Source organism: Rhinopithecus bieti, unplaced genomic scaffold, assembly GCF_001698545.2.
Source record: "Rhinopithecus bieti isolate Rb0 unplaced genomic scaffold, ASM169854v2 scaffold_33302, whole genome shotgun sequence".
Lineage (NCBI taxonomy): Eukaryota > Metazoa > Chordata > Mammalia > Primates > Cercopithecidae > Rhinopithecus > Rhinopithecus bieti.
Genome location: NW_016814366.1, coordinates 1,292,487 through 1,314,179, shown reverse-complemented (window position 1 = coordinate 1,314,179; position 21,693 = coordinate 1,292,487). Strand labels below are relative to the sequence as shown.

The following is a 21,693-nucleotide window of genomic DNA, read 5'->3' as shown; positions in this document are numbered from 1 at the left end:
GGTGATGTGAGTTTTCAGTGTCAATTCTAAGCAGGATTATGTTGTGTCTGAGGACAGTAGGAAGAGGAGAGATGTGAGTTCGGAGGTTTTGTAGGGGGCATGTAGGGAAACCTCATGGCCTTTTCCAGTGTTAATTAAATCCCACGTTATTTATTAGCTCCTACTTTGACTTTTTCTTGTTTCTTCTCTGTAGGAGGCTATAGGAACTCAGCGTGTTTTGTTTCTCTGTTTAAAGCCACTACTCTCCACCCCAATCCTTTGGTGTTCTTATTTCTTCAAGTCTACATATGGAGTGAGTTGCAAGTCTCCAGGCCATTCCTCTTTGCTGCCTCTGAACATAACCACTTTCCATAGCAAAAGTTTCATTGCTAATCATGACAGAGAAATTGACAGAAGATCAAATTGCTGTTGTGGAGAAGGTTAAAAAAAGATGAAAGTTGTTAAGAGTCTTAACCCATGCTCAATATTTTCTATTGTTCATCTAAAAAATTGAAGGAGTAGGGCTTACAAGTCCATTCATTCAACAAAAATTGAGCAGTTGAACACACAAATACACACACATATACACCCACAGGAAACAACTAGAAATAAGTGTGGTGCAGAGAAAACACACCGATTGGTGCAGAGAAAACACACCGATATGATGAACAACTGGATGGCAACTTCAGAATAAGCAGTCGGAAGTCCTCTGCAGTAGGTAAACAGTTAAACTGAGTCTTTACAAGGAGCCATGTGAAAACCAGGGGGAAGTACATTTCAACCAGCATGGTGTGTTGGGGGAATAGAAAGAAAGCCAGTGTTCCTGAAGCTCAGTGAATAAGAACCGAGAGGTACAAGGGGAGATCTGAGCCTTTTCAGATGAGGAATTTAGATTTTATTTGAAATCTGATGTATGGAAGGAACAGGAACAACAAACAAAATGTGATGAGAAGCCATCTGAGAGTTGGCAAGTCACCTTATGCTTTATATATTTTTAAAAACATCACACCAGCTTCTATGGAGGAACAAGAGTAGAAACAGACTAGTTACGAGGCTATTGTTGGGGGCTTGAACTAGGGGAGAAGTGGTGAAAATGGAATAAGTGAATGGATTTAGGATGTGGATTGAGAGTAGAGTCAATTGGATATGATGGCTGAGGGAAAGAGAAATTAAGCCTCTTAGGTTTGTGGCTTAAGCAACTGGGTGAGTGGTAGTTTCACATCCCATATCCTGGAATACCAACACACACTTTTTGATTTCTGTCCTACTGTCCTCCTGTCATTTCTGAATCTCTTATAGCAGCCTTCATCAGGAATGCGTACAGAGTTAGCCAAATTGAATACAATATTTCAGGGATCATCTGTTGGTATCTACATGGGTCAAGAGGGAAGTAAGCACTATTGGATGCTCCCTAAGTTCACTCTCACCCAGGAATACTGCATTTTAAGTATTACTTGTGTTAGCAGTGGTGAATCAATATGGGTCTGCAGCAGCCTCAACTCTTGCCTCCTCAGAAGAAAGAATTTGACCAAGGGACATAAGACAGAGTAAGAGAATGAGGCAAGTTTTGGAGCAGGAGTGTAAGTTTATTCAAAAGCTTTAGAGCAGGGATGAAAGAGAATAAAGTACACTTGGAAGAGGGCCAACCGGGCACCTTGAGAGATCAAGTGTACTCTTTGACCATTGATTTGGAGTTTTATATGTTGGCATTCTTTTGGGGTCTGCATTACTTCTCCCTTTATTCTTCCCTTGTGGGGGTTGTCTGCCTGTGCGGTGGCCTACTGGCATTTGGGAGGGGCCACATGTGCACTGTGTTTACTGGAGTTATATGCACGCTCACTTGTGGTGTTTTTCCCTTACCAGTCTAGCGGTCACATACCAGGTATACTTTGCCATTTTGCCTTTTTTTTTTTTTTTTTAAGGCGGAATCTCGCTCTGTTGCCCAGGCTGGAGTGCAGTGGCTCAATCTCGGCTCACTGCAAACTCCACCTCCCAGGTTCAAGCAGTTCTCCTGCCTCAGTCTCCGGAGTAGCTGGGACTGTAGGCCCGCCACCATGCCCGCTTAATTAATTTTATTTTAATTAAATAAAAAACAAATTTTTGTATTTTTAGTAGAGACCGGGTTTCACCATGTTGGCCAGGCTAGTCTTGATCTCTTGACCTTATGATCTGCCCACCTCAGCCTCCCAAAGTGCTGGGATTACAGGTGTGAGCCACCGCACCTGGCCTAAAACCTCTTATTTCTATGAGAGGCAAAAGGATGTACTGTGTGATGTCTCATTACACCCATCATTATACCTATGAGAGACCTCAGCAAAATCCCAGAGGTAAGTGTTGACAATTTCAAAGGTCAGAAGGCCCATGTCCTTGCATGTAAAATCAAAAGGTCAGAACTATTATGTTGTCAGGGTGACACTCTAAAGAGGGGAGATGGGTAGGCAGTGTTCTCCCTCCTCAAAGAAAATTTTATCATTTTACCCTTGTAATTGCCACATATTTCTTCCAGAGACCTTTCATGTAGCCCACCCCCAATAAGTAAATATATTAGAATTTCACTGCGTAAGGAGAATAAAAGAAAGGACATTAGATGATAAGCATTTGTGATCTTCTCCTCTCTTCTCCCTTCAGCCCTGACTCCCATGTCTCCTGCTGAGAGGCTGAGCTTGCCAACTCCACTTCTGACTGCTCATGGAGCAGAATCGTGACCGAGGAGAGCAGGGCTGAGTGAAGAAATAAGCGTGAGTGCCAAGATGATGCCAAGGGCTGTGATTTCCTGGCAGGAAGGAAGAAGGAATAGAAGCCAAGGAAGGGGAAGAAAAAGCAAAATCAAGAATCATAAGGGATCAAGTTCAGAGAAAATTTTGGTAGGGATTTTGAGACTGGGGCTTTAAGTCAGCCAAGAACATACTGAAGTAAGAGGAATGAAGGGAAAAAAGAAAAGGGGAAAGAAAAGAATAATGGGGCCAAGGAGGATTTAAGACTACCATTATGGGTTACAAGTTGAATTCTGTTTAATATTCTTCAAGCAATGAAAGTAAAGATTCAAATAACTAAATAACTTTTAAATTACCTTTGATTTCTTTTTTCTTTTTTTTTTTTGAGGCAGAGTTTCACTCTTGTTGCCCAGGCTAGAGTGCAATGGCGTGATCTCGGGTCACCGCAACCTCCGCCTCCCAGGTTCAAGCGATTCTCCTGCCTCAGCCTCCCGAGTAGCTGGGACTACAGGCATGCGCCACCACGCCCAGCTAATTTTGTATTTTTAGTAGAGACGGAATTTCTCCATGTTGGTCAGGCTGGTCTTGAACTCCCAACCTCAGGTGTTCCGCCCGCCTCAGCCTCCCAAAGTGCTGGGATTATAGGCATGAACCACCGCACCCAGCCACCTTTGATTTCTAAACCAAGTTTCTTGGAATGTGAAAGTCGCCAAGACTGGGCCCTGCAGGGCCTGGATTGGGCTACTACTGCCTATGGAGATTCTGAGGGGTGTTAACCTTAATGATGGCATGAAATCAGTAAAAATCATCCAGAAGCTTTTTTCTGAGCTTCTGTTGTATGTGCAGCGTTGTATGAGGCATGGAAGAAAAAACAAAATAGTATAATGTGTGGCCATGCCCCTGCAGGTGTTATATTTAGGTAAATGACAGTTCCACGTGGACAGGTAAGAGCACTCTCCCAAAAACTGTCACCAGACTGTGGGGCTGTAAGTTGGTAGGAAGAAGTACTAACTAAATGTAGTACTAGCTAAATATAGAACTTAATATGTATTTTCCTTATTTGATTTTAAACTTCACCCCAAAGTGTAATAATTGCCTTAAGCTTTAAGATTTTATAATTCTGATAATATATACCAAACAAAAATACCATTCCTAGAAAAAAATAAGTCTGGAAAAAAAGGTAAAGATTAATATATTTCTGGTTGACCGTTCTCTGAGTGATCTTTTTTTTTCTACTTTTCTGAGTTTTCAGTTTTCTGAAATAACTATGTATTGCCTTTCAAGGAATTTTTTGAAGCTGTTATTTTAGAATTATAGTTCTAATAATGATAAAAGACATTTTATGACTATCCTACAATTAGGTACCAGGCTAAAAACAAATATGATCTAATCTACTTTTAGAACCTAGGCCTGAGGAAGAAAAGGGTAAAAGAAAACCACATTCCGTGGTGGAGAAAAGAGTCTAGAACTTACTCAAATTCTTTCTTCTAAAGATATCAAGGGATCTATTTGTAACGACCCAGTCTTTGCGTAGACATTCCAGCCATTTGCCTGATCATCTGGTTTAAATCTTAATCGATTTAACCTTGGAAAGAGGGCTGTGTCTACACTGAGAGTCAAGATATCTGGTTTCTGACGTCAGCTGTGCATTGCAGCTGACTTCCTGTGTCTGTGGTTGAGCTGTCGCACTGGCATTGCCCATGGGTTCTTCATCTTAAAAATGAGCATTTTACATTCATTAATGATGGGAATGTAAAATGTACAGTCACTATGAAAACAGTTTGGTGGTTCTTCAAAAAGTTAAATATAGAATTACCCAGTATACATTACCCAGTAATACTCAGTGTACCTAGTATACGCTACCCAGTAATTCTACTCGTAGGTACAGAATCAAAAGCAGGGATTCAAACACATACTTGTACACAAATGTTTTAAGCGTGACCCACAATCTCCAAAAGGTGAAAACAACTCAATTGTCCATCAGAAGATGAATGGATAAAGAAAATGGGGGTCAGGCGCGGTGGCTCACGCCTGTAATCCCAGCACTTTGGGAGGCTGAAGCGGGTGGATCATGAGGTCAGGAGATCGAGACTATCCTAACACAGTGAAACGCCATCTCAACTAAAAATATTAGTTGGGCGTGGTGGTGGGCGCCTGTAGTCCCAGCTACTTGGGAAGCTGAGGCAGGAGAATAGTGTGAACCCAGGATGTGGAGCTTGCAGTGAGCCAAGATCCTGCCACTGCACTCCAGCCTGGGCAACAGAGCAAGACTCTGTCTCAAAAACAAAAACAAACAAAAAAAAGAAAACGTGGTATTGTGGTATTCACGTATAATGGAATGTTAATGAGCCATGAAAAAATGGTGTTCTGATACATGCTACAACATGGATGAACCTCGAAAACATTATGCTAAGTGAAATAAGCCAGGCACAAAAGGAAATACATTGAATCATTCTATTTATGTTAGGTGCCTAGAATAAGCAAAGTCATAGAAACAAAGTAGATTAGAAGTTGTCTGGGACTGGGGGAGGCAATAATTAAAGTTACTGTTTAATGGGTACAGAGCTTCTGTTGAGGGTGACGAAAAATTTTTGGAAATAGCTAGTGGTGGTTGCACAACATTGCATATGTAATTAATACCACTAAATCGTGTACTTAAAATTGGTTAATATGGCAAATTTTATGTTATATATTTCACTACAATAAAAAATGAGATACTTAACAAGATATTTCTGAAATATCTTTGAACTCATATATATATATATAAAATTATTGGTAGACACGGGGTTTTGCCATGTTACCCAGTCTGATCTTGAACTCCTGAGCTCAGGCAATCCACCTGCCTTTGAATTCTAATATTCTGTAATACCACAGGCAAAGGGCTAGTGTTAGAAGAGGGAATTGATCTGAGTCTTGAAGGATATGTTAAAATAGGGGTTTGCAATCCCTGGGCCGCAGACCATTACCTGTTCATGGCCGGTCAGGAACCGGGCGGCACAGCAGGAGGTGGCAGTGGGTGAGCCAGTACCGCCTGAGCTCTGCCTCCTGTCATATCAGCTGCAGCATTAGATTCTCATAGGAGCACGAACCCTATTGTGAACTGCACAAATGAGGGATCTAGGTTGTGCACTCCTTATGAGCGTCTAATGCCTGCTTCGAGGTGGAACATTTCATCCTGAAACTATCCCCCACCTCTTCATGGAAAAATTGTCTTCCACAAAACTGGTCCCTGGTGCCAAAAAGATTGGGGACTGTTGCGTTAGAATTTGTCCACTAGAATGCTTCAAAGATAGGAAAGCCCAAAAATGGCAAACAGGAGGCTGCAGGCCAAATCCAGCCAGGAGATAAGTTTTGTTTGGCTTTCACAGTGTTTATCAACACAGTATTTAGGATTTAAAAAAATCGGTTGCTAAAATTTAAAACACGAGAGTATCAATATAAAAATTCTGATTCCTGGTTTCTCTGGAAACACTGAATGATCTGGTAATACCAGACCCATCTTCTCAATAGGAGTTATGAAATGGCTGCTCCCTTTAGGCAGTGTTTGAACTCTCTGTACTGTCTGTATTGTTTTATTTCCAGCTGGCTTCTTAATTTCTGATACTTGCATTTGAATTTCTGATCCCTAACATGAAACAATAATCAGGTAAATTGTTTCTGAGGGCCCTGTCCCTGGGTTGTCAATTTATATAAAGTATTAAATATTTTGTTTTCTTGGCCGGGCGCAGTGGCTCAAGCCTGTAATCCCAGCACTTTGGGAGGCCGAGATGGGCGGATCACGAGGTCAGGAGATCGAGACCATCCTGGCTAACATGGTGAAACCCCGTCTCTACTAAAAAATACAAAAAACTAGCCGAGCGAAGTGGCGGGCACCTGTAGTCCCAGCTACTCGGGAGGCTGAGGCAGGAGAATGGCATAAACCTGGGAGGCGGAGCTTGCAGTGAGCTGAGATCCGGCCACTGCACTCCAGCCTGGGCGACAGAGCAAGACTGTCTCAAAAAAAAAAAAAAAAAAATTGTTTTCTTTTAGTTTCTTTCTTGCCTCATCTACAATATGGAAACAACTCTTCTAGGCTACCACATAGGGCTTCAGATTTCTGTAACTGACACAAATATGTGTATATAATTTTGCAAGCATAGAGTTATAAAGAAGACTTAGACTATTCATGCATGCAGTTCTTGAAGTTAGGTCACTGTTTTCTAGAATAGTTAAAACATTTTGTAACTACTTTTATGACCACACATTTTATTGGTTTTATTTTTCATTTCAAAGAAAGTCAAAAGTATTACTTTAGTGTTGAACAAAACTTAATGCACAGAAGTACCCAAAATAAAAAGAAAAAATCCTTCCTGTTTTACTTCCCTAGGGGTAACCACAGTTAGCACTTGAGTGTTTTTCTTTCCATACCTTTGTTTCCATTTGTGTCTTTGTTTTAGTTTTAGGTTTTGCACCTACAATTACATAGATATTTGAATATGTATTTATATGAACATAGAAACGTAGAACATACGGGTTTTTCCCAAAAATAGGTGCTTGGCAACTTGCTTTTAAAAAATTTGACAATATATCATTATCATTTTTCCATATGTATACACAAATGTATATGCTTCCTTGTGATGGCTACATAGTATTCAGAGCATGGATGTAATTTATTTTAGCACCTCACTTTTGACAGATATTTCAGTTATTTCTGATTTTTACTAATATAAATGTAATGACACTGTTTTTGGCAATGTGATGGGCAAATGATGGTGTCTCATTTTGTTTAATTTGAATTTCCCTTCTTAATCACTGAGATGGAACATCTTTGCCTATGTTTTTTAGCCATTTTTATTTCCTCTCCTGGGAATTGTTTATATCCTGAGTTGCTTACTGAGCTGTGGACATGAAAATAATGTAACCAGAACATACATATATGTAGTTATATACTAAGGGATGTTTCAAAACCTCACTCCTGTCTTGGAGTGTGCGTTCTTGTTCCTTCCTAGCATGTCAGCTTCCTCTTTTTATGTCTTGTGGATCACCAGATTAGCAACATTTGTTCTTTGTTCAGAACAACTAGCTAGGGGCAACATGTAATATACAAAGAAATGTAAAGGTTACAATCTACTGATGGCAAAGAGAAGTGATAGATATAAAACATACATGAAGCAAATCTAACAAAAGATAATGAAAATTCCTTTCTTTTAAGCAGTGCTTTGCAGTGTTAAAGAAGATGTGTATATAAATAACTAAAATATTAAGCAAAAAGTTAAGTGCTATAGCATCGTAATAGGGATTCGAGGGGAAACAGATATAAGTCGAGAGTGTGGGGACTGGTATTGTGGAACCAGAAAGAACTCCAAGAAGGATGGTAGAGAGAGATAAAAGAAGGGATGGGAAGCCTTCTTCGAAGTGGAAGATAAAAATGCGACGAGAAAGAACAAAAGGACCAGCTCCCATTAGATTGAGCACAGCATTTAGAATGCCTGGGAAGTGACGCAGGAGTGAAGACTCCACTATTAACCTTTCTTCTCAGCACCATACTCCTGTTAAGTCAGTCTTAAGGCTGTGCCATTTTTATCAGCCATATCTCACTAGTGGTTTATCTGGGGTTTGAGTTGAACTGAAATCTTCTAATGTTTCCACACAGACATTGTCTGTGACCACAGAAGGAATACATTACATGTGAACCATTCTATCCCTGATTTTTAGTCACCGTGACACCCATTAACTCATTGTGTCCTTTATTATCTAATGTGACAGCATTCTGAAGATAGGTACTGTCCTCCCAGTATGCTTTAGGGCTGTGGTAGATGGTAGGGAGACAAAGGTGAACATGGCAGGTTTCCTTCCTTGTGTAACCTCACGTTTATTGCAGGTGGGATAAGTGGAGTGCTTAGGTACTTAGCTAGAACATGTGAGTACCCCAGTCTCAGAGGTAGTGTGTCTGGATTTGAATCTGTTTCAAGGCCTGATCTTGATTCTTGTTAATAAGGGTTAGCCTGCAAAGGTTTTTTACCACTTGTACGAGTCTAGTGAGACAGAGCACTCATACATACCAAGTTAGGCAAACAGATGTAATACTCACAGATAAGCAGCAAGGATAAACCAAAGCCTAGGACCCATGACAAGCTGGTCCTCCAGACCTCAGGAAAGCCGCCCAGGGTGGGTGGAGTCTCATCTGCACAAACCCCATGTCACACTACAGCTAAGGACACCGAAAGCACACCACCCTGGGCTTTTATGTCCTGGGAGACATGGGACTTGCTGAGCGCAAGCGTCACAGAATATGGCCCGGTGGTTCTGGGCCTTTTTCCTTATCTCAGGATGTCATATTCTCAGTGCAAGAAATCTGGGTGGATCAAGACTATCCAGAGACCGGTCCTCCTGCATAGCCTTGTTGGGAAGGACCGACAGGTGGCTTGCTGGTGCCTGAGACACAAGAGACTGGTGAGATGAGCTGAGAATGGGAGGTGATAGTTCACATTCTCATTCAGGGAAGCCTTGGCTTTTATTTATATTATATTTTATTGTACCTGTTTACAGAAGATCAGTATGCCTTAGCAGATGGAGGAAGTTTTACTTACACCTAAAACATTTTTTTTTCTTGCTGAACCAGTTAATTCACATGGCCCTTTGGCATACTAGAAAGGTGGAGTGGCTCTAATAATGGTGGCATTACAATAGAATCTAACTGGACATCTGTTACTTCTTTCAGGGTTCATATTCAGATTACTTTGTTTTATGTTATCTTGTTTTATTGCTTGCTGTATATTGTAAATGTTATAATAACAAACTGACCTAGGGTGAGAACAATTTTCAACTTGCTGGATTTCTATATAAATAATACACTCTGTGTATCTCCCACATCGGTTTGCTCAGATAGTTTATGAAACACCAATGAAATGTCTGACTTAAGGATTAAGGAAGCTGTGTAGTACGGCGGATAGACACTTGATAAGTGTTGGAAGGTAAGGCTTCTGATCTCATTTCTGCCACTTCTAATTGTGGAGCACAAATCACAAATTTATTTCCTCTTAGGTAAAATAGGGAGGGTTCAGTTGACAAGGCCTCCTTAGTGTCCCATCCAGCTGCCAAAAACAACAGCCACCCTGGACCCAAACTCACGACTTCAAGAGACACAAGTGTGTGCTGACCTCAGAGATGCATGGCTGCCTATCTTCCTGGTTATGCATTTGCTGTGCCACCTGACAGCCTGACCTTCAATCTGTCCTCTCCTCTATCTACAAGCCTGAGTCCCTTAGCTTCTTGGAACTTCCATTTCTTCAACTGTAATATAAGGAAAATAATAGTACTGTTACCGGAAAGGGGTCCCGATCAAGACTCCAGAGAGCGTTCTTGGATCTCACACAAGAAAGAATTCGAGGCAAAATCATACAGTAAAGTGAAAGTAAGTTTATTAAGAAAGTCAAGGAATAGCAAGCAGGCTCTATAGTGTAATGAATAGCGCATTGGACTTCTAGCCTAAATTGAAAGAGATTTAAAGATAGTAAAGGAATAGAGCATGGCTAGTTCATAGACAGAGCAGCCCTGAGGGCTGCTGGTTGCCCATTTTTATGGTTATTTCTTGATTATATGTTAAACAAGGGGTCGATTATTCATGCCTCCCCGTTTTTAGACCATATAGGGTAACTTCCTGACATGCCCATGGCATTTGTAAAGTGTCATGGTGCTGGTGGGAGTGTAGCAGTGAGAAGACCAGAGGTCACTCTCATCACCATCTTGGTTTTGGTGGGATTTAGCAGGCTTCTTCGCTGCAACTGTTTTATCAGCAAGGTCCGTATGACCTGTATCTTGTGCTGACCTCCTGTCTCATCCTGTGACTAAGAATGCCTTAACTTACTGGGAATGTAGGCTAGCAGGTCTTAGCGTTATTTTATCAAGTCCCTATTTAAGATACAAGTGCTCTGGTTCAAACACCTCTGACTGTACCTCTGTCATAGAGGTGCCTCGCGGTCAGAACAAATTTATAGATAAAAATATAATGTGATGTACAGAAATTGGAAGTGAGGTACAGAGACAGCTGGATTGGTTACAGCTCAGCATTTGCCTTATTTGAACACAGTTTGAACACTCAGCAATAAATGACTGGTTGAAACATGGCTGCTGGGATTGGCCAAGACTCAGAGACTGTTACAGGCACGTACTCCTAAGTTAGGTTTTCAATCTTGCCTACTTATTAAGTTAGGTAGCAGTTCATGCACAAGGACTAAAATATAGAGGTATGGAGTCTTTCTCAGGCCATGTTTAGTTTGCTTTAACACACTAAATAAGACATTTTTGAAATGAAAATAGCGAAATTCCAAATGAACAGTAAATAAAACTACCAGTCAGTGAGTCATTTTTCTTGGCTCACAGTGAAAATGCATAAAACAGTGGAGAAAGTATAATATAAAATGACATTTAATGAAGAAGACTTCAATAAATCGATGAGAAGTTGGGATTTTCAGAGGCTAAAAGCAAGTGAAAGCAGAAACACAAAAAGGTCAAAGAGGTAGGCTTTTACCATGGAGACACTTACCAAAGCAAACTCTGGTTTTCTTCCTTGAGAAGCCCAAATGCCCTGGAGCCAAGGCTTGTTACAGTAGGTAGCCAGGCAGACATGAACAGGGCAGGAGAGGCCCCCCTTCATCAGGAATGTCTGGCAACCATCAGGTGATGGTCAGGCAGTTGTTAAACTGCCTCTGTAAAATAACCATTTGTTGCAGCCAGCGCCAGGGAAAGGCAGTCTCCCAATAGATAGAAACTCCTCAAACTGGTGATCAGCAGCTTCCAGATGGAGTTGGGCGGGTGGGTTCACGTATGTTCACCAAGCAGCAAAATGGCAGAGTTTAACTGGTATAAGACCTTCTAGGAACACTCAACTAATAAGGGAAGAACGCCTCAAGTGAGCATGCATACAACTCCAGTAAACGCAATGCCCAAGCGGCCCCTCTCAAGTGCTGGCAGGTTACTGTGCACGTGGAATGCCAATGTATAAGACCCCAAGTCGAAGGTCAAACCACGCACCTGATCTCTCAAGTCATCTGCTTGGCCTCTTCCAAGTATACTTTACTTCCTTCTGTTCCTGCTCTAAAACTTTTTAATGAACTTTCACTCCCGCTTTAAAAGTTGCCTTGATCTGTCCTTATGCCTCATGCCCCTCAGTCAAATTCTTTTTTTTTTTTTTTTTTTGAGACAGAGTCTCGCTCTGTCGCCCGGACTGGAGCGCAGTGGCCAGATCTCAGCTCACTGCAAGCTCCGCCTCCCGGGTTTACGCCATTCTCCTGCCTCAGCCTCCCGAGTAGCTGGGACTACAGGCGCCCGCCACCTTGCCCGGCTAGTTTTGTATTTTAGTAGAGACGGGGTTTTACCGTGTTAGCCAGGATGGTCTCGATCTCCTGACCTCGTGATCCGCCCGTCTCGGCCTCCCAAAGTGCTGGGATTACAGGCTTGAGCCACCGCACCCGGCCAGTCAAATTCTTTATTCTGGGGAGGCAAGAATTGAAGTTGCTGCAGACCCAAACAAATTCAGATTCACTGCTGCTAATAGACTTGGCCTGAATTGAGGGTGGAATAGCAGACCCCTATCAAACCTAGAAGACATAAAAGGTGAAAGTGCTGATGTCTTCTTGGATTTCTTCTTCTCCCTTTTCTTTTGGAAGCGAATTGTTCAGGAAGTCTTCTTCATTCTGTAATGAGTCATTGCTCCTGACCTTCAACCCTTCAGGCACTGACATCCTCTACCAGCGAAAATCTCACTTACATGTGGAATCTTAAAAAAAAAAAAGTCAAATATACAGAGAGACAGAAATTGTGGGTGTGGTTACCAGGGGAAGGGCAGGGGTTGGGAGGAGAGAGGAAATGGAGACATGTAGGTTAGAGTTTACAAAGTAGCAGATGAGTGGGTTGAACACATCTAGATATCTAATGAACAGCATGAAGTCTATAGTTAATAAAATTGTACTTTATTTGGGAATTCTGCTAAATGAGTAGATTTTAGCTCCTCAGAACACACACACATGCAAGTGGGTAATTGCATGAGATGATGGATATGTTAATTTGCCTCACTATAGTAACCACATTACTATCTATATGTATCCCACAACATTATGTTGTATGCCTTAAATACACATACACAATTAAATTTATTTAACCACAATTTTAAAAAATAAAGTCATGGGTGTTGGAGTATGTTTAGATTTGCACAATTTATACCATGTGGTATGTACACAAAATATATTAGTTTTCTCCATCTTCAACTAGAAAACAGAGGAGATTGTAATGTTAAAGATGCTCGAGAATGTTACACATTAAAAGCAGAATTTTAAGAATCTTAATGTAATAGCAGTGTTGGAAAGAAAAGCATTAGAGAATAGGACAGTGTTAGGACACGGTTTAGGACAGTGCTTTTCAAACTGTTTCTGATAAGGAGCCAGTTTTTTCTTTTCTTTTCTTTCTTTCTTTCTTTCTTTCTTTTTCTTCCTTCCTTCCTTTTTCTTTCTTTCTTTTCCTCCTTCCCTCCCTCCCTCCCTTCCTTTTCTTTTTTCCTTCCTTCCTTCCCCTTTCCCCTTCCCCTTTCCCCTTCCCCTTCCCCTTTTCTCTCTTTTCTTTTCTTTTCTTTCTTTTCTTTCTTTCGTGTTGCCCAGGCTGGAATGTAATAGCGCAATCTTGGCTCACCACAACCTATATACCTCCCCAGGTTCAAGCGATTCTTCTGCCTCAGCCTCCCAAGTAGCTGTGATCACAGGCATGCGCTACCACACCTGGCTAATTTTGTATTTTTGGTAGAGACGAGGTTTCTCCATTTTGGCCAGGCTGGTCCCGAACTCCTGACCTCAGGTGATCCTCCTGCCTCAGCCTCCCAAAGTGCTGGGATTACAGGCATGAGCTACCACACCCAGCCTCTTTCTTTTTTAATCTATTGCAGGTCACCTGTAAGATACAATTAAAACTTACTAGCAAAATTAAATTTAAACTGACATACGGAAACACAAGCCCAGTGTTCTATTTTTGGATTCAACCAACAGACATAAAATTACTTTGTCAAATTGCTGTCAATTCTTCTGACAACTCCCAATTTCTGTACTTGCCTTGGCCTGGGAACCAGCTGTTCATGGAAGGGCACTGCTCTGCAGTAGCACTGGTCAGGAGCTGGTGCAATAATCCCTCTGTGAATGCCCTCCAGTCAAAGACCTACAGGAGCACACCTATTATTGATCAAATTGGGTTTGTGAAATCACTTTGCAATAATTTTAAGTGAGAAAATTATGACAGTGAAAGAGATCTGATCTAACCAACCTCCATCTTGCCTTTAACCTTCAGATTGCCCTTAATCAATCCTGGGCTTAGGCCAAGATAATTTTGGGAGACATTTAGTTTACAGTTTAAATGATAATAGCCTTTGACCAAAACTAAACCGCCTTGGTAAAGCTAATGAAAGTCCACTAGGTTAGGAGGATGTGAGGAGCCTGAATTCAGCTAAGGGATAGACGCAAACATTACCAGCCATTATTCCAGAGGTCACAGATTTGCAACTTTTCCAATTACTCCTGCAGATAACATCACCATTGTAGAATTTAAGATTGGCCTTTTGAGACGTCTTTTCAGGTTTTTGCATTTCTGATGACTAATGGGTCCACTGGGACACACCAACCCTCACCAACAGGGCCTGCCAAACTATGCTTGAAAAGCCCTAGCCCCCAAATTTTCATGGCAATTGATTTGAGTAATAACTCTTGTCTCTGATGTGTGGTGGCCAGCATCATGTCAAACTCTTTCCTTATTGCAACGTCATGGTCACAGTGAATTGGTTTTGTCTGTGCAGTGGGTGGGAAGAACCTGTTAGCAGCGTAATGTATCCAAGTGAGGCAGCACCGAAGTATGTTAGCAGTGGCAAATCCATATAGGTTCCCAGCAACTTCAATTCTTGCCTCCTCAGAAGAAAGAATTCCATGGAGGGGCATTAGGCAGAGTGAGAGACCGAGGAAAGTTTTAGAGCAGGAATGAAAGTTTATTAAAAAGCTTAAGAGCAGGAAAGAAAGGAAATAAAGTACACTTGGAAGAGGGTCAAGCAGGTGACTTGAGAGATTGTCACCGCCCAAGGGGTTCACCTTGCCCACTGCCTAGACAGAGCTGATTCATCAAGACAGGGTAATTGCAATAGAGAAAGACTAATTCACACAGAGCCGCCTGTGCAGGAGACCAGAGTTTTGTTTCTGTTTTTGTTTTTGAGACAGAGTTGTGCTCTTGTTGCCCAGCCTGGAGTGCACTGGTATGATCTTGGCTCACCGCAATGTCTGTCTCCCGGGTTCAAGCGATTCTCCTGCCTCAGTTTCCCGAGTAGCTGGAATTACAGGCACATGCCACTACGCCCATCTAATTTTGTATTTTTAGTAGAGATGGGGTTTCTCCATGTTGGTCAGGCTGGTCTCGAACTCCTGACCTCAGATGATCTGCCTGCCTCGACCTCCCAAAGTGCTGGGATTGCAGGCGTGAGCCACTGCACCCGGCCAAGACCAGAATTTTATTATTACTCAAATCAATCTATCTTAGCATTTGGGGAGCAGAGTTTTTAAGGATAACTTAGTGGGTGGAGGGAAACCAGTGAGCCAGGAGTGCTGATTGGTTAGAGATGAAAAATAATATGAAGTTGAAGCTGTCTTGCACTGAGTCCATTCCTGGGTGGGGGCCATGAGATCAGATGAGCCAGTTTATAGAGCTGGGTGGTGCCAGCTGATCCATCAAGAGCGGGGTCTGCAAAATATCTCAAGCACTGATCTTAGGAGCAGTTTAGGGAGGGTCAGAATGCTGTAGCCTCCAGCTGCATGACTCCTAAACCATAATTTATAATCCTGTGGCTAATGTTAGTCCTACAAAGGCAGTCTAGTCCCCAGGCAAGAAGGAGGTCTGCTTTGGGAAAGGGCTGTTACTGTCTGTTTATAAACCATAAACTAGGCTTCTCTCAAAGTTAGTTCAGTCCATGCCCAGGAATGAACAAGGACAGTTTGGAGGTTAGAAGCAGGACGGAGTCTGTTAAGTTAGATCTCTTTTGCTGGCTCAGTCACAATTTTGCAAAGGTGGTTTCAAGATCAAGTGCAGGGTTTGACCTTTTGACTTGGGGTTTTATATGTTGGCGTACTTCCAGGTCCTTGCATTATTTCTGCCCTGATTCTTCCCTTGGGGTGTGCTGTCCACAGGCGCAGTGCCCTGCCAATGCTTGGGAGGGGCTGCATACACAGTGTGTTTACTGGAATTGTACGCATGCTCACTTAGGTCGTTCTTCCCTTACCAGTAGAGTGTTCCTAGAGTAAGGTCCTATAGCAGTTAAGCTCCACCATTTTGCCTCTTAGTGCACATGCTTGAACCCACTTGCTCAGATCCTAAGATCTTACTGGAAAGTTGCTGATCACCAGTTACAGATTTTTTCTACCTGTTGGAGAACTGCCTTTCCCCTGGCACTGGCCGTGACCAATTATTATTTTAGAGAGACAGTTAACAACCACCTGACCATCACCTGGTGGTTGCCTGACATTCCTGGTGGTGTTGGGGGTGGGGTCCTCTGCTGCCCTGCTCATGTCTGACTAGTTACCTACTATAACAAGCCCATTAGGTGGTTACGTTTATAGCAAGGCAGATTGCACATCCTGGGACATCTTAGTAGAATGAGAAAGGCTTATTTTAGGATTTGGGCTTGTATTAGGTGATACTGAGAAGTGGAGCTTTGCCTGGATTCGTTGCTGTCAAGAGAGCAGAGGCAATTTTATGACTGGGTATTTTAACAAATCTTGTTGAAAAGGGTAGGAATAAACTGAGTCTAAAGTTTTAATTGGCAGAGGCAAGATCCTCTCATATTAGCTAGGTTGGGGGATATTTTGGTTATTTTTGTGGTTTGGACTTGTTTGTTTTTCTGTTCAGACATGATGATGGAGTGCTCTTGTTTTTGTCATGATCACAGAGTACTGTGGTCTGATGTTGATGTTCAGTGAAACTGTTTATGTTCCACACCAAAGCCTAACTGTGAGTGCCAGGCCAACTTCCAGTTGTTGGGCTGCTTTTTCCTTTCTTACCTGTATGGGGTGATATAGTTCCTGGGTAAGGGTAAAAACATTGGAAGGATAAAGGAACAAAATGTGGTGGATTGCTATAGAGGACTAGCATGGATCCTCAAACTTTGACATGCATTGGAATATCCTGGAAGACCTCTGAAGATATGGGGGGCTGGGCCCCACGCCGAGTTTCTGATTCAGTAGCTCTAGGGTAAGACTTGAAAATGTGCATTTCTAACCAGTCCTCAGGTGTTGTCTATGCTACCAGACCACACTTTGAAAACCACTGACGTAGATGGAAGTATCAAAAGTGAGGATAAGTACAGTATAAGAAAACTGACCCAATAGAGGTAGCTGCAATTCCCAAGATAAAAATCTAGAGTGGGCCGGGTGCGGTGGCTCATGCCTGTAATCCCAACACACTGGGAGGCCGAAGCAGGTGGATCATCTGAGGTCAGGAGTTCGAGACTAGCCTGGCCAATGTGGTGAAACCCTGTTCCTACTAAAACTACAAAAATTAGCTGGCTGTGGTGGTGCATGCCTGTAATCCCAGCTACTCGGGAGGCTGAGGCAGGAGAATTGCTTGAACCCAGGAGGTGGAGGTTGCAGTGAGCCGAGATCACGCCACTGCACTCCAGCCTGGGCCACAAGAGTGAGACTCTGTCTCAAAAAAAAAAAAAAAAAAAAAAATCTAGAGTGGTCTCTATGTTACTCTCTGATGCAATTCTAACACTGTAGAATTGTGCATTTTCCTATTTTAAATTACCAGTCTTTCAAGGGGAAGGGCATATAGGAAGATTCTCCCCAAAATAATTTGTGCAAATTGTTGACAGTCGAAGTATGTAATACACATAAAAGTAAAATTTTATGTGTTTATTGTTCATTTTCCAGGAAGTTCTCAATTATAAATAGGCAGATTTATTTTAGGGAAATGGATTAGAAAAACCAGTTTTCCACTAGATTATTTACTTACTATACCTTATACATATTACATGCAAAGTAGGCCTTATCATCCTTTTTTAACTATTCTCTCATCAATATTAAGATAGAATTCTTTAAAAGGAATGTAACTGCTCACCCTTTTGACTAAAATTTGACATTTTCTACTTGATTTGGTTTACTTTTCCTGAAAAAAGGGAACACAGTGAAAGGAAGTGATAAATAGAGATGCGAATGGGTTATCCTTTCTTGTGCTGAAAATTAGTTTTAAGTTTATTTTCTCTCCGTAGGAGATAAAAGAAGTGTGACGTGGACCACTTATGGTTTAAGCTGAATTGCCTCTGTCTTATAATTTTTACTGAGATTCAGTTTATATTTGACCTAAAAAATTTAAGTATCATGCAGTTTATATAAGAACTTAATGTAATTTTCTACAGCTCTTTTAACAAGTTGTAAACTATTTTATTTACCCTTTCTTTAAAAGGCTACCAAGAAGCTGATAATTCATGAGAAACAGATAAAATGACTATAAATTATTCCTCTGAAATAGGACACTTGGCCCTCTTTCGAAAATAATTTTGTCATCTCTTTAGAGAGACCAGTCTTTGGCAGGGAGCTAGAGCTTGCAAATCTAACAAGGGGTTTTCTGTGTTGCATCAGAATAAGAATTCAGGCTGGGCACAGTGGCTCACACCTGTAATCCCAGCACTTTGGGAGGCCGAGGTGGGCAGATCACGAGGTCAGGAGTTCGAGACCAGCCTGGCCAACATAGTGAAACCCCGTCTCTACTAAAAATACAAAAATTCACCAGGCATGGTGGTGTGCACCTGTAGTCCCAGCCACTTGGGAGGCTGAGGCAGGAGAATCGCTTGAACCCGGGAGGTGGAGGCTGCAGAGAGCTAAGATCGCCCCACTGCATACCAGCCGGGATGGCAGTAAGAGACTTAGTCTCAAAAAAAAAAAAAAAAAAAGACAGAGAGAATAAGAATTCAAATAGAATAAGATAATTAACTTGAAATTCTAGGGTTGGGTCTACTCCTGACTATCTAGTGGACCAGGAGCTGGTCTTGTGTCTTGCTCTGATGACTAATTAACTTCAGTTTCTTCATTTGTGAAATAAAGGGCCCAGACTAGATCATCTTTAGGGATTCCCTGAGCTCTGAAATGTTTAAACTGTTAGAGTAGGCCTAAGACTATCAGTTTCAATGATGTTGTACTCATTTGTTTCACAGCTCTTCTTGAATATTTTGTTCAATATCAGAAGGATGTTGAGAGCAGGGCATGTAAGGAGATGGTGAAAGGTCTAGGAACATATTAGGAAGAATTGGAGGAATGGAGCTTGGAAAAGTGGTTCAGGGTGGGAGAGGTATGAGTTATTTTCTCTGAAAATATGGAATCTCTCATGTGAAGAAGGCAAACATGTATTCCAAGAACAATGGGTGAAACTTACAAGGAGACAATTTCAGTTCCTATATACCCCTTTATCTCTAACTTCCAGTCCCTGATACTCCAGAAGATCTTTTGATCTCTGGGCCGCTGGCTTAAACTCTCCTCCTCAAAATCCAGTCCCACCTCCTCAACAAATTTTTATGTAAGTTCTAAAACTCCAACTTCCCTAGAAAATCCTTTCAACATCAACTGCCTGCTTTATCTTTCCTTTCCTTGCAAAATTTTCAGAGAGCACTCCAGCCTGATCTCTAGGCTCAGTATACAGGTCACTTGTGTCAATGCTGACAGCCAGAAAACAAACCTGGCACAGGTCCTGGTACGTGCAGCTAGTCTTGCTTTGTTGTACCTTACAACTCCTCCTACTTCCTGGTGTTCTGTAATCAGACTCCTCGGCCACAGACCTTCCTATACAATGCCTCCTGCGAATATATCCTGGATCCCTACTGCAAAGAATTCGTGTCCCTTGGACAGAGACAGATCTTCTAAATTACAAAGCCCTTTTGCCTCCACTTTTGAAAAAGCCTGTCAAATTTAGAGAGGAGTTAGAAAGATTAGTGGCCATTTATAACCCCATTCATAGGAACCTCCACTGGCTACTAAGGGGTGTTCTTTCCACCCATGATTATACTGTGGTTATCAGACATTCCAGAAAGCCCCCAGATGAATGTCTTACCTCTAGAGGGAACAAGTGGCCAGAACTTCTCCCAGATCCTCCTACAACCAGGAAATGGCTGAGTTATGGGGCCTGATAGAGACAATATTAGAGGCCTTTTCCTTTAAGGTGAAGTGATCTAGGGTTGAATTATGTACTCAGAAGAAAGGGGAACATCTTAAGGCCTGTATGGAATGATTTATACAAACTTTTGGAAGGTTCACTGCATTAAATCCTGAAGTCTTAGGACATAAAAAATGTTAAAATTCTGCCTTGGTAGGCCGGGCGCGGTGGCTCAAGCCTGTAATCCCAGCACTTTGGGAGGCCGAGACGGGCGGATCACGAGGTCAGGAGATCGAGACCATCCTGGCTAATATGGTGAAACCCCGTCTCTACTAAAAAAATACAAAAAACTAGCCGGGCGAGGTGGTGGGCGCCTGTAGTCCCAGCTACTCCGGAGGCTGAGGCAGGAGAATGGTGTGAACCCAGGAGGCGGAGCTTGCAGTGAGCTGAGATCTGGCCACTGCACTCCAGCCTGGGCAGCAGAGCGAGACTCCGTCTCAAAAAAAAAAAAAAAAAAAAAAAAAAATTCTGCCTTGGTTAGAAATCACCCTGATATAAAGAGGCAAATCCAAAATAGTGTCATTGTGTGGACAGATCATTCTCTGAATGTTATAGAAAGAGCTATGCAATTCTTTAAAAATAACTTGCAGGAAAATAAGAGGAAAAAGGGATTAAAGTCAATAGTATTTGCTTTGCAAATTGATTCTTTACAAAAACAAAATCATAACTCCAGGGGAAACTCAAAACCCACTCACCTTTCTCCCCAACCACAGAGCTTTGTGTTCAGATGTTTACAGATATTATTAAAAAACAAGGGCACTGGAAAAACAACTGTCCTAGACTTAGGAGAAAGGAAAGCTTAAATAACAATCTCCCTAGACCCCAGCACCTTCACAAGGTCAGCTTTCTCTCTTCTGCGGGACAATACCCTATTGATTGATGAAGTCAGCTAGTTTTCAGTCACACCCTATATCCCACTATTAAACTTACAGTAGAGGATTGGGAACTGAAATTCTCTTTCTTTTTTTTAATAACAGATAAACTTTAGCTATGTTGCTCAGACTGGACTCCTGGGCTCAAGTAATCCTCTTGCCTCAGCCTCAGACTACAGACATGGGCCACAGGGCCAGCTGGGAACTATAAAACTTAATTGCCACGGGTGCAACTGTCCCTACCATCTGCTCAGAGGATCTATCTCTCCCTGTCACCTCTGCTTCTATTCAAGCTATTGGAGTTTCTGGGCAATGTATTTCAGTGCCCATGTATCAGGCCACCGCAATACCCTTAGGCCTTCTTAACACCCATCATGTAACTCTAATAGATTCATTGCCCAATGTACACAGCAGATCAATATGCGAAGACACATATTGGGGGCAGCAGAGAAAGAGGTTTAATTGTAGGGCTACCAAACGAGGAGATGAGAGGAAACCTCAAATCCACCTCCCTGAGGAATTTGGGGTTAGGGTTTTTAAGGATTTTGGGGTAGGCCAAAGCATGGAGATTGTTGATTGGTTGAAGAGTACAGGGTAAACTAATGACACAGGAGGTGAAGAAGTTGTGTTTTCATGCTGATCCCATTCCTTTATGCTGGTCTTTAAACTGGTTCCTGGAATTCAGGGAATGAAACAAAACGTATGATTCTTATATCAGAGATCCTGTTTGTAGGAATAATGGGGATGTAAATCAATTTTTAAAGAGTCTTATGACCCTAATGTCAACAGTCCTATCCAGAGGAACAATGTGGTTACATCTGCAGATGCTCAAATTCTAGTGCTATGTGCCTTTCAGCAACAAGGAAGTGGGCCAAAGTGCAGCCTGATTAATGCTGAATTATAATTGTATTTCTTTTTTTTTTTTTTTTTTTTTG

General features: G+C 41.9%; 1 long non-coding RNA gene across 1 annotated transcript in view; it reads left to right on the top strand.

The window, feature by feature from the left end:
- Window positions 1-9,036: 9,036 nt before the first annotated feature.
- The window catches only part of LOC108514080 (uncharacterized), a 34,203-nt gene continuing 21,546 nt past the window's right edge, over window positions 9,037-21,693 (top strand). The window contains exon 1 of the long non-coding RNA XR_001881099.1: window positions 9,037-9,148. This is a non-coding gene — a long non-coding RNA (uncharacterized LOC108514080). The remainder of the gene's footprint in view (window positions 9,149-21,693) is intronic.